Consider the following 13,699-nt stretch of genomic DNA (forward strand, 5'->3'; position numbering starts at 1 on the left):
TTTGGGCGACACTGGGACAATTCCTGGTTTAGGGGCAGGGAAATGAGCACAGAGGGTGTCTCCAGCAGAGATTTATCCGATGGATAAATCCAACAGCCTCAGTTCCAGCTCCTTTTAAGCCTTATGTTTCCAGACAAAATGAAAACCAGAAAAGCAAAACGTAGGTAGGAAGGCTTCACAGACTTGTCCCCTTTTTCACCTTGAAGGATTTATTTAAAAAGAACAAAATTACAGTGGCAATGGATTCCCTGAGTATTCCTTATGCCAAGAGAGACTCTGTCCCTCACCACTATCCTGGGGAAGACCAGGAACTGGAAAGGGCATGAAAAACTGCAAAGGACACCCCACCCAAGTGATGTAGCTCACTGGACTTTGGGTTTTGTTGTCAATTTTAGACAGAGCCTTCTCTGAGCTGGACTGAGACACGAGGACATTCCCTGGTGTGGAGCCAACATCCCAAGCTTTGGGGGATGCTCAGTCTGGGGACAAACTGGGCAGTGGAATCACAAGGGTTATTAACAGGTGAATAAATTCATTAACAGGTGAATAATTCGCATACGAGTTCCATCAACCCCACAGAGCAGAAAGGCACCTACACAGGTGTAGGGTTGGCACATCAGGAAATTAGGGGGCTCTAATTTTCTAATTTCTGAGGCACCATCAGGTTGAGTTGGCACCATCCCTTTGCCACCAGGAGCTGTTCCTGAGAGTCACCAAAAGGCTGCCAGGAAATGAGATTGGTGCCCAGGATATTCTCACTTGGGGGTGGTTTATTGCGTATCTTAATTTTTATTATTTTATTTACGGCTGATGGTCGTCAACCTCCTCCTCAAATTTGATTTATCCATCTGCCCAGAACCCTTTGTGGGCACTGGATGTGGGTGAGGGTAGTTTGGTATATTTTCACTGACCACTGCCATTCCCACCATGGAGCTGTGGAATTCCAAGACTCCCAACCCCACAGGCATGGACAGGATTACAGAAAATAAATTTTCATGATTGGAGAACGGTTTTCATAGGACTCCTCAGCACGTTTAAGGTCATACCTTGACCTGTTTGAATTTCCAGGTAATTTTCCTTGCAAGCTTTTCCTTTCCCTCTCCAAATCCTGGCACTGTGGGCACCCAGCCATCTTGCAATTCAATCATGTTCTCTGTGCAGAGCAGGCAATAATCAAATAAAGACAAAAATAAGAGTTTAAGCTGAGGTTCCCATCAGCTGCAATTCCGTATACATAACATTTTAATTATATCTCATCTCCAGTGTAATAGTTAGAGATGCCATTTGATACAGCTTTTTTTTATTATTATTATTTTATTAGCAAAAATTAACTCTAACTAAATTAGCAAAAATAAAGTAGTAAAAGTTAATTGGGAATTATCTACTCCAAAATAACTCTTACTGGTAAATGCTTTGTGTGGTTATAAAAGGCTGATAAATATAATTGTATTTATGTTATGAGTATCATGTTTAATTTACTGTACTTGGTTGTTAGACAGCATTTTATGCAGGCCTCATAAGTGAGCTTCAGATTATTGCTTGTATTGCTTTTAAAACAAAACAAAAAATCACCATCAGATGCAGCACATGGGAAATGTCCAGATTTGAAACAAGGTGATCCAGAGAAATATTTGGGATGAGCTGCATCTGCCTGAGCCAAAAATCAGAGTGTTTAGGATGGGTCGTGCTCAGTGCCCATGGTTTAAGGGCTGGGATGATTTTTAAGATCCATGGGCAGTCACAGCCCAGAGCATGACAAGAAGGTGATGCTTGCTCCTGGCACTGCTGGAAAAATTGGCAATTCCTCTTTTTTTAAACACTTATTCTTCAGTTAGTGCGATTTTGGTCAGATGTTTTTACATTCCAGAATGCACAAGTCACAGCAGCCGTTTATTTTGTGGGTTTCTCTGTTTGCTCTGCTTTAGGAGCAGGCTTGAGACTGTGCCACTTTTCTGTTGCTGTTACTAAAAATTATCCACAAAAAGCCTTGGCAAACTTGGAAAGACTGGAAATCTGTACCTACTCTGTGCTTTTTCATACCATTTACACGGGAATTCTGTACCTACTCTGTGCTCTTTCATACCATTTAAAATAAAGAGAAACCCTAAAAAGAAGGTAGAATTTCTCTTTAATAAAGTTAAGACTTTAGAAAAACCTACAATACTGGAAAAAAATGCTACTGGTCTCTGAAAAAATAAAAGTGAAATCCAGGCCCTGATCTCTGTGGAGCAAATCAGTCCCAGTCTCAATACTCTTAGTGACATCCTCCAAGTACACAAATAAAGAGGCAAATATGTGCTGATTTTTTTGTCACAATCCCAATATTTTCCCATTATTTTTCTCATTTCTAAATAAATATCTTTGAATGTAGAGTGCTGGCAATACCCAGAGGTCGTTGAACTCTCTAGTTGCCATCATCGATGTGTTGCACATGGAATGGATAAATTAATCCATTCCTTGATTCTTTGGGAGAAATGTCACAGGGCACCACACTTTGCACCCTCCTCTTGGTCACCATTTACTGTATCCTCTCTCTGGACAAATTCCTAAAGTATCCTTGCAACATTAAAAAAAAAAACAACTCTCAAAAATTAGTAATATTATGAAAGTAATTAATATTGAATGTTCATATTTCCTTTTAAACCACTGCAGCTCACAAAAAAAAATTTGAGATCCTCATGCAATTACAACAGTGGGGCCAGAACACAAACTCTACAAAAATGAATACTGAAAATTCCCAAGCACATGTGGATCTGGAACATTTTAGGCAAATAATCCAACCAAAAATCCTCTCTTTGGAGCTAAGCAATTGGCAGCAACAACATTTTTATTCTGGAATACCAGAAAATCACCATATATTTTTAATTAAAGAAAGAGAATGTTTCTCTTCAACTCCCCCAAATCTCCTCCAGCTTGGCCTGGTTTCTGTTATTTCTGTTCTGGTTACGTGGCTGCAAGATTTATTGTATCAGATTAAAAAAGTAAAGGCTATTAATGTCAGATTCCGTAGGGATTTTTTGTTAAGGCTTCTTGGTTTTACTTTATTTATAAATTATCATCTTGAGGCTTGTAAAAAGGGCTCTCCCCCCTCTTATTCCAATGACATTGTAATTTATATTGCTGATAGTTCCATAGGAGAATTCAATTAAGAATTACAATTTGTTTCCTTATAACAGCAGCTAAACAGGGGTTGTGTCTCTACACGCAGGCTATTAACAGATTTTACACTGTTAAGAGTGCCAAAAAAATAATATATTGCTCACCAAAACCTTAAAAAAAACTTCAGTCATTTAGTTTGGGTGGACACAAATGTGACTGTGCAGTTTGCATGATATTTACCCACCTACCTGGCCCAGGAGAAGAATCTTGTACTGAGATTTTTGACTGCTCTGGAGGAAAGATAGAAAAAGTTCTCTTGAGTTCATCTCCCTCTGCTCTCATTTGAGGTGACCTGCTTGGATACTGGGAAGGAATTCTTCCCTGTGAGACTGGGGAGGAGCTGGAATGGATTTCCCAGAGAAGCTGTGGCTGCCCCTGGATCCCTGGAAGTGTCCAAGGCCAGGCTGGATGGGGCTTGGAGCACCCTGGGATAGTGAAAATGTCCCTGCCCATGGCAGGGGTGGCACTGGATGGGCTTTAAGTTCCCTTCCAACCCAAACCATTCCATGGTTCTATCATGTCTTGAGCCCTGTAATGTCATTTTCCTACAGCTCGGGTTCACAAACACTGCTTATGTTCCCTTGACTTTCTGCATCAGCAACCCTGAGATATTTCACGGCATGAAATTATTACTTGATACAAACAAAGAGGATAATAATTAACCAAGAGGAAAAATTCCAGGGACAGAAAGCACTCAGGAAAAGAAGGAAGATCTTGCCCCAGCCAGTCCCAGCACGAGGCTGTAACATCTCAGGTCCCAGCCAAGGCCAGTGAACACAGAAATGACAGACACATCTGCTCCAGATGTTTGTGTTGCATTGTGCATCAGCATTTTTTTACAATAGCCTGCAAAAGTTTACATTCCTTCTCTGCAGCAGGTTGGTTATTATTATTTCTGGTGAAATTAATGTTCATTAAAGGGACGAGATGACAGCTGTAAAGATTGAGAGCCTTCATTTATTGCCAGACAAATGATATCGGAGCAGCAGCAGCAGAGCAGGTTTTTCTCAATGCTGTGCACATCTGCACAAAATTATGGAATTCTCAGTGTGGGACCTTTTGGATGCCCCAAGGATCCCTGGAATGGTCACAGCAATGCATGGCTTCACTCAAGGACTGGTGAGGGTACAACCAAATGTTGTCTGACATGGAACACACAGAAAGGATCACCCAAATTCTACAGTAAAGCCAGTGACTGGAGAGAAAATCATGGTTTTATAAGGCTTTAAAGTCATTTGGGAACACAGCATTTTATAGATCCATAGAGTCATTTGGGTTGGAAAAACCCTCCAAGCCCATGGAGTCCCAGCTGTGCCCCATCCCCACCTTGTCCCCAGCCCAGAGCTCTGAGTGCCACACCCAGTCATTCCTTGGGCACCTCCAGAGGTGGGGACTTCCAAACCTCCCTGGGCAGCACGTTCTTGTGTTTAACAACACTTCCAGTGAAGAAATTCTTCCTGATGTCCAAGCTGAACCTCCCCTTGTGCAGCTTGAGGTACAAACCCTCTTTTCCTGTCACTGCCTGGAAGAAGAATCCAACACCCCCCCTTCCTACAACAAACATTTGCCACAAAATTCACAAGCCTGTTCTCTCAGCAAAAAAAAATACTGATTTTTTTCTGTTCTGACACAGTCAAAGGTGCCTCAGACACCGGAATAAGGCAGTGAGAAATGAAGTGATTGAGTCAGGATGAGCTTGGCAAGGTAAGCGAGCATCAGTTTCCTTTTCCCTTTTAAAGCTGTCGCTTTCCTCCTGCTCCCTGTGTTTTCAGCAGTGAAGGATCCCTGTGTTTCCCCAAGACAAAGGATGGGCTCGGAAACTCTGTCTTCTGAAGTGATGAGTTAAAGAACACCGCAGGAGTACTTGCCAAATCATACCACCATTATTAATTCAGGCATGATGAAAGTGTTCATTTTAGCTATAATCATGTAATTCATCAAAATACTACTAGAGCATATCATTGGGAACTATTACACTGATAGAGCACCTTATTGCACCTTCCCTGAAAGCAGGAAATGTAGTTTTTGATGCTTATCTGCTGAAAAGCAATTCAGTTTGGGATTTTGGAAGCGCTATCTTATGGTACAATAAAAAAAAAAAAACACCAACATTTCAAACATATTTTCTTGTACTTGGATGATGTTGTTATTATGTTTCGGGGTGATTATCTTCAACGATGAAGTTTAAAAATGGTGCAGCACTGAAATGTTGTATTTACCCAGTGCTGAAGGAACGACTGGGTTAGGAATATACAATATATGAAATTTAAATGTAGATTTTTTTGATCTGCCCACTTTTAAAACAACCTCAGAGGTCAGAATTTGGCTGCCACGAGAACCTTTTCAAACAGAGGGGTGGGTTTTGGAGCTTTCCCAGTGACAAGCAATAGTTGTAAAAAAACTGTATCCTGTGATAATTCTCAGGATGTTCAAAGGAATAGGAATGACTTGGGCTCTGAGGGAACGGCAGATCCTGATCCCATCATGACTGCCCTCGTGCCCTGCCTGACTCCTGGTCACCACACACTTCCCTGAGCTAGCTGGAATTACAGGAAAAAATAAATAAATGATGGAAAGAAATGTGAGATTCAGTTGATTTTCTGGATTACCTGTGGGTGCCACAGCTGTGCTGACTGAGGCACCTCAGCAATTTCCAAACAATTAACAAGGTTTTATGTACTGAGTCCACAGAAACAGCATAATACTGAGCAGGACATTAGTAAGAGATACCCACTGTAAAGCAAATATCTCACCAATATCTGAATCCATAATCTGATTAAAGAGATTATTTTCAAAGATTTCGTACAAAGAGATAAAAAATTAGGATGGCATGGAAGTCAGTTTTAGGGCTTTTTCCTTCTTAAATTTTATAAAGGAAAAATAAATAGACAACCTTCATGACACGGCAAGGTCCTTAAGTACATATATCATTGTAAACTAATTCCATTGTAAGCTAATTCCGCTGAGACAAAACACAGAGTAAGCTGAACTGCCTCACTTTCTTGGACCTAATTGCTGAGAAAGCTCAAACAATTAAAAAAGCTGTTAATTGTCCACATCAAGAAGGCTCCACTATCGCAAACAGAAAAGGAGTAAGTTCCCCATTCCTACTCCCAGCCCAAATCCCAGAAAAGCAGATGAAAGCAGGTGAGACATGGAAAGGGACACTTTTGGGAGAGCTGGCATCAAGCTCAGAGCCCTCCTTCTCTCTCTGCCCTTTTCCACCCTCCAGCAGGGATGTCAGCTGGAATTTTGGGATTTGGAGGTGTAGGAATGACCATGCACAGGTTCACACACACCTGCAGCACCAGGTGAAGATGCCTGACAGGTCCCTCTTGCCCTGCCCTAATTTGGGGCCAACCTCTCAAAGTTTAGTCCATCATTATTTATCAAATATCTTTTAATCTACAGCAAATCACCCCTGGCAAAGGAATAAGATGTAAATTCACAACTAACAGCTCTTATAAACAGAACCTTCCCTCGGGGACTTCACAAATTTTTCTGGATATTACCCCCTGAACTATGGCAGGCTTTTGTTCTTGATACATCAAGGCACAAAATCTTTTCCTTCAGGAAAAAAATGGGATCTCAAGTCAGTTGCAGAGGGCAGAGATATGTAAAAACTCTCCAAAGATGATGATGAATACAAGTATTAATACAATGAATGAATAATGAAGATAATTCTAATATTATTAGAATATAAATTAGGCCTCTATATCAGGAAATCAGAACCACAGTTACACATCCAACTCCTATTTCTCCTCTTGGTGTGGGGATTTTGATTTGTGTTTTAATGCCTAAATCTGCTTCTCCACCAAATGGATGAGTATTTTAACTCCAATATGAACTTGGAGGCCTTTTCCATCACCCTAATAATTCCATTGGCCTGAAGTGTACAGGTCTCCTCCACAGAACCCTCAGAATAATTTCATTTATTACAAATGTTTATGAAGCAGCCTGGTTTTACATGTGTTTATATTAAAGCTGAAGAAGCAGTAAATTATTGTTGGAAGCAATGTTTTATGTTGAATATTAAAGTAAGCTAATAACATTTACTATTCTATTCAGTAATTATTTGAGAGTAATTAGGAGCTAATGGCCACCAGTTTATAGCTATTAAGTCTTTTCAGCACTCCAACTTGGCTTTTATGTGATCCTTTTGTTTATTTTCATTGTAATTGTCTCTGCAACCCCCTTCTCCTCCACTCCTTAAAGAACTCAAAATCCAGGGAAATTACTTGGCCACAAGAAAAAAAATTATTTCTCCTTCAAGGAAGCTCTTTCAATTCTCCAGCTGCAAAAGTGATTAAATGTAAGCATATGACTAATTCTATGGAGTGATTTACTGGGATGAGCAGGAGGGTAAGGTACATCCACACACACCTGGCTCCTCCAAGATTTTATGTCTCATGGAAAAAGGGATTAAACCTTCTTTTGTCCCATTTTCCAGTAAGAAATGGAGGTTCCATTGCTGGACCAACCCCACACCAGGAGCAATTTCACAGCAATGTGGATGCAAAATGAGGTTTTCACATGATTCCCTTTGAGCAAGTTCCTAAATGCTGCAGTGGAACCAAGATTTTCCACAGCTCAAGGAGTGTCCAGGTGTGGCAGCACAGCTGGAGCAGCACATCTGAGCCTGGGACAAAGGAGCTCTGCAGCCCAGGGTGAGCCCCAGCCTGGCACAGCTTCACAGACACTCCCATGTGGGACCAGGTTGGCAGCAAAAAAAATTACAAAATAAATGTATAATCACTAATGTCATGCTAAAAATACTTTACATGTCAAACAGCAAAATTCCCACGGAGCAAGATGTAAAGCCAGGCCTAAATTAATCACACCTGGAACCAGAGTGTGGGTTGGGATGGAACAGACCTTGAAGCTCATCCCACTCCACCACGGGCAGGGACACCTTCCACCATCCCAGGCTGCTCCAAGCCCTGTCCAGCCTGGCCTTGGGCACTGCCAGGGATCCAGGGGTAGCCACAGCTGCTCTGGGAATTCCAGCCCAGCCAAGAATTCCCAATCTCCCACCCATCCCTGCCCTCTGGCAGTGGGAAGCCATTCCCTGGCTCCTGTCCCTCCATCCCTTGTCCCCAGTCCCTCTCCAGCTCTCCTGGAGCCCCTTCAGGCCCTGCAAGGGGCTCTGAGCTCTGCCTGGAGCCTTCCCTTCTCCAGGGGAACATTCCCAGGGCTCTGAGCTCTGCCTGGAGCCTTCCCTTCTCCAGGGGAACATTCCCAGGGCTCTGAGCTCTGCCTGGATCCTTCCCTTCTCCAGGTGAGCACCCCCAGCTCTCCCAGCCTGGCTCCAGAGCAGAATTCCAGCTCTCAGAGCTTCTCCATGGCCTCCAGTGGATTAATTCCAGCAGTTCCAAGTCCTTATTCTGGGGTGCCAGAGTGGGACACTACTCCAGCTGGGGCCACCGAGTGGACCAGGCTCCTAATCCAAAGTGTCCTGCACTGCACATCCCCTGCAAGTTGAAGCAAACCCTAAAACCTGAGGATTTGGTGCCAGCTACCCTACAGACATTTTAACCAGGAAATTTTCATTCCATTCAAAGAAAAGTTCCAGAAAAAAAAAAAAGAAAAAAAAACAAGGCAGAAAAAGCTGAAGCAACCACATTTACAAAACTAAGAGAAAATCCAAAAATCTGTTTTGTTGCACTGAACAACTGGAGGGGAAAACTCTGCTGTGCTTCCCAAGTTTCTCCTCATTTGCATCTGGGAAAGGGGGCTCAGGAAACAGAGCTGCACCTTCAGCCATCAGAAAATGCTCTGGAAAAAAAGCCCAGTTTATAAAAAATAATCAAATAAGGTGTGACAAGAGTGACCCCAAAGCATCACTGCAGGGGGGACAGGGGACAGCAAAGTGACAGGAATAACCACGGATTTAACTACTCCTGAACTTTATCACTCGGCTACATTTTGCTGTAAAATAAGCTCACTTGTGGTGGGTTTTTTTCTTTTAAATCATTATCTAAGCTCATAAGCAATATTTCTGAAAGAAGAGACTGGTAGATATAACAAAATAATGATGAAAATCTCATTTGCTTAATAAAATTCCTTTGATTTTAAATCAAAAATGATCTCCATCCATTTGAACTTTAACTACCTAATTTTGTCTTGCATTTCAGATAACACACAGTAAATGCAATTTGTCATCATAAACGTATTATTATTTGATCATATGAAACTTTTGGTTTATCTGGAGAAAATATTTATGGTAGTTTTAATACACGGGATCCGTTCTTGACAGAAATGATGAAACAGATTTATCACCCTTGACAAATTATATTGCAAAGCGTCCTCTCCTGACTGCTTACAACAAGAATATTAACAACACATACAACTGGAAAACCACCTGTGATCCTCATTTTTTTAGGCTCAAATCCCCTTTCATGGACACTCCACACTACTTGGAATGTGAGTTACTTACAGGAGTAATTCTCTGAGTGACTGAAACCTGTAGCCCTTTAAATCAAACTAAGCAGTGTTTTATTAAAGTGCCCAGCAAATCAATCTAAATCCAGGGATAATAAAGCCCTAATCAGGTGGTAGAAAAAATAATAGGTTGTCATGCATGAGGAAAAATAGGCAATCATGGAATGTTTTCTTTAATTAGGTTGTGTAAAGTGGAAGGACTGAGTAGGAACTGGCAAGACATTCATCATGAGCAAGGTGGGAAATTATTGAGATTACTGAGGAAGGCGAATTGAGTGTGAAATGCTAAGATTTGACTGGACAGAAGATTAAGACTGGTTTTCTGCTCGTGTCACTTACTCTTGGCAACTCCTTGGCAGGTATGGCTTCCCCAAGGAGTGGGAATCCAGAGAGTTCTGTAGTTTAAAGACCCCAAACAACTCCTTCTAACTTCTAATCGTATTAAAGTGTGCAGGTTCTGCCTGTGCCTCCCAGAGACACAGAGTGGACGTTCATGTCCAAGGACTTCTAGATGGGAAAATCATGTGGATTCAATGGCTACTCCAAAGTAAAGTGGTTACTCCTCCTATCCCAAGTCACCCAGACATTGTCATGTATTGGAGCCATTTTAAAAATCACAAACACCACGAAGGAGATTATTTAGGCAGGCAATGGAATTTCCTAAGTTAAGGAAAATGTCTTAGCCCATTAAATAACTATTACCATTATTGTTAATACAAAACAGTTTTGGAGCCATCCAGTGCTGAATTCACAGCTGTCATGCACAAAAATATCAATAGCATTAAGGCAAAATTACAAATATCCTGGAAAAAATATATCCTGGAACCTTCTAGAGACTTTCTAATTAAGGAATTTATAATTCACTTTAATTTAGGTGGTACTTTTAATACCTGTTCTAAGTTTTAGGCAGCATAGGATACACAGAAAACTCCTGAGTTCTTCCCAGCTGGGACAACTTTTCAGTATCACCAAGACATGGTGTCTCTGTCCTCTCTCATTTCATTAAGAAAATTATCATTTTGGAATTCCATATTTATAAATGTTATCAAAACAGGATTGGGTTTTTTTTCATTATTGGCTTATCAGGGAGAGAATCTTGAGTCTTGTTGCTCCCTTCTCTTACCATTATGTTTGGTGGTGTTTTCCATAATACAAATGCAGAGAAAATTCCCAAACATCTTTAATTCTTACCAACAAAATCTTCCTCCTGCTAAAATCACTACAAGAGCAGAAATCATTTTCAGTTTAGGCTGACTTCAAACCTATCTTCTTTTAGGCAAACCTGTCTTCTTCTAGCTTCTTCAAATTTATCTCCCGTTTCATGAAAATTGCATCACTAAGACCTCCAAACATTTTGCTCAACTGACATCTCACTATTTCCTTGTAAAAACTGCTGCTGAGGGGTATCCACTAACGAATTACACTTCACAGATTTTCTTGGAGTGCTGGAAACTGGGAGCTCTTCGGTAAAAGGCAACAGAGATGTTCTCCCACTTCTGAGCCAGCAACTCCAGAAAAACAAACATGGGGAAGGGCAGGAGTTGACAAACCAAAATATCTGACGTTGTTGTCAGATTTGTACACAAAGTTTGTTCAGAGAAAATCTTCAGGAAAATAACTAAGTTTGAGCTTAAAACTTGGGATTGTTCCTCTCCAAATGAGTGTTCCCTGTTTTCTTTTTTTAAGATGGTGGGATAACTGACAAACGGGGCTGTGTTCCCTCCTCTGTTATTTTAAGAGTAAATAAAAACGCTTCATAGAAGAATTTTCACATCAAAAAGAAGTTTCAAGATCATTTTCTCCCGAGGCCTGACCTCGGGACTGGCATTGAGGATTTTCCTGGGAGGCTGCTCAGCTGGGCGAGGATGTGAGAGACCGCCCGGTTTGGGATCACGGAACCGCTCAGGCTGGAAAAAACCTTCAGGATCATCAAATCCAAGCCACTGCCACGTCCAGCCCACCACTCCCGCAGCACAAAGCCACAAATCACTTGTCACCAACTTTGATCTACCTTGTTTCAGGTGGTTTCCCCCCCGTGTGTCTATTATTTCTGCCAAGAGACCCGTGAAAATTAAATACAGCCCCCATCCCTGCTCGAGTGACCCGGCGCTCCATCATCCCACGGCGTAATGGCAATAAATCATTTCAACTTTAATCTATTGTTATTGATGAACGTACAATTATTTGTCATCTAATATGCTGAAAATGATGACCAAAGAAATAGATCAACTTTTTTTTTTTTTTTTTTCCTTCTCCCAAGTACGGCATTGATGGATTGTATCCCTAAACTGTTATTACACTTATAATGCACTCCTCTGCTGTGACAGCAGAGCTAGTTTTTTAATCATTCCATAGTAATCAACTTAAGACAACACAGCAAGACTCATAACTCATGTTCTTTTCATTTTTGGCAGTGATGGGAAATGAAAATGTTTTTATTCTTTTGAAATAATTCTTACCTGACTAGGCTGGAGATTGCTTTAAAATTGTAAATAAATGGTTGTTTATTGAGCTGGAACTGAAAAGTGACACATTAAAATGCCCGTTTCTGAAGAAAAAAATAATAATTTAGGCCTGAGTGGAGCTAGAGTTGGTTAAAGAAATACTTTGTTTTTCTTTTAACTGGTTCAGTGCTAACTAAAATCCCATTTACTGGTTAAGTGATACAAGCAAGGCTCCAATTTTCATTTTTAGGAGCAGAGTTACTCTGCAAACACAGACTGGCTCAGGAAAGAAATCTCAGGGTGCATTTTCCAAAACTCTCTTTGAAAATCTGTGGGTTTGGGAGCCACTTTGCACTTCCAGTAACAACTCAGAGGCAGGACACGATCTAGAAATTGTCATCAACTGAAGTCTGGCAGATTGACTGGAACTTGTAAAAATCTCCTGGAAGAGGAAAACCTCAGTCATTCCTCCAGGAACTGAAAGGATGGGAAGATCAGATGATGCTTTCTAGGAGTTACCTTGTTTCTGCAAAATGTATGCAATATAGGAGATGAGAAAACACTTCAGGAAACTTTTCTTGATTAAAAAAGAAACAGTCTGGAAAAACCTAGCATTGAACCCTACCAAAAAACATACACTAATAACAACATAACATTTTAAAATAAACTAATTGTGACTCTGTTCTGATGGGTTTATATATAAATATATATAAATTATGGGATTAGTCCCATTAAATGGACTAATGAGAACTTTTTGAAATATTTTATTGCCCAACAGCCTTTGCACTGCTCACAGCACCTTTCCCTCACTTCACATTTATCTCCATCTATTTCTGTCTATTTCTCTGGCATTTTTCAACCACTTTGCAGTGTCAGAGCCTCGGCTGAGTAAAATCCAACCTCCTTCCTTGCTCCAAGGCTTGTCCCACCCCACCTGGGCACTGGTGGCTGCTGCTTTGGGGGTGCCCTTTGAGGGCTCCCAGGGATGCCCTCCTCAGCCCCACATCTGCAGGGTTTGTTGTCCAAAGCAAGAATTGGGCTATGAAATCTGGCATCACTTTTGCCTTGTAATCCCTTGACTCTGAGGGCTTTCTCCCCATGGCCATTTAGGGAATGAAACCATATCCAAATTTTCCTGACAACCATTGGGACCAACATTTTCCACATCCACCAAGATCTTCCTTTTTCATTGCCATGAACAAAACTGCAGTAAAAGATCCAGAAACAACGGATAGGGTTGAGTGTTCAAAAAGGACACTGCATCGATGAAGCAGCAGGCACCTAAAAGCCCTTCTGGTCCCACCTCACCATGGGCAGGGCCACCTTCCACCAGACCTGGCTGCTCCAAGCTTGCCTTGAACCCTTGCCAAGGTCTCACCACACACAGCCAACAATTTATTCACAATACCTGACCTAAATCCACCCTCCTGCAGCTTTAATCTCTCCCCCCTTGTCCTGCCCCTCCATCCCTTGTCCTCAGTCCCTCTCCAGCTCTCCTGGAGCCCCTTTAGGCTCTGAAAGGGGTTCTGGGGTTTACCTGGAGCCTTTTCTTGCCTTCTTTTTTACACCTAAGGAAAATACTGTCCCACAAAATGAACCCTTGCTCCATCCCTGAATAACTCGTAAAGGAAATCTTGCTGGGACCAATCCTCCAA

Source organism: Vidua chalybeata, chromosome 7 (genome assembly GCF_026979565.1).
Source record: "Vidua chalybeata isolate OUT-0048 chromosome 7, bVidCha1 merged haplotype, whole genome shotgun sequence".
Taxonomy (NCBI): domain Eukaryota; kingdom Metazoa; phylum Chordata; class Aves; order Passeriformes; family Viduidae; genus Vidua; species Vidua chalybeata.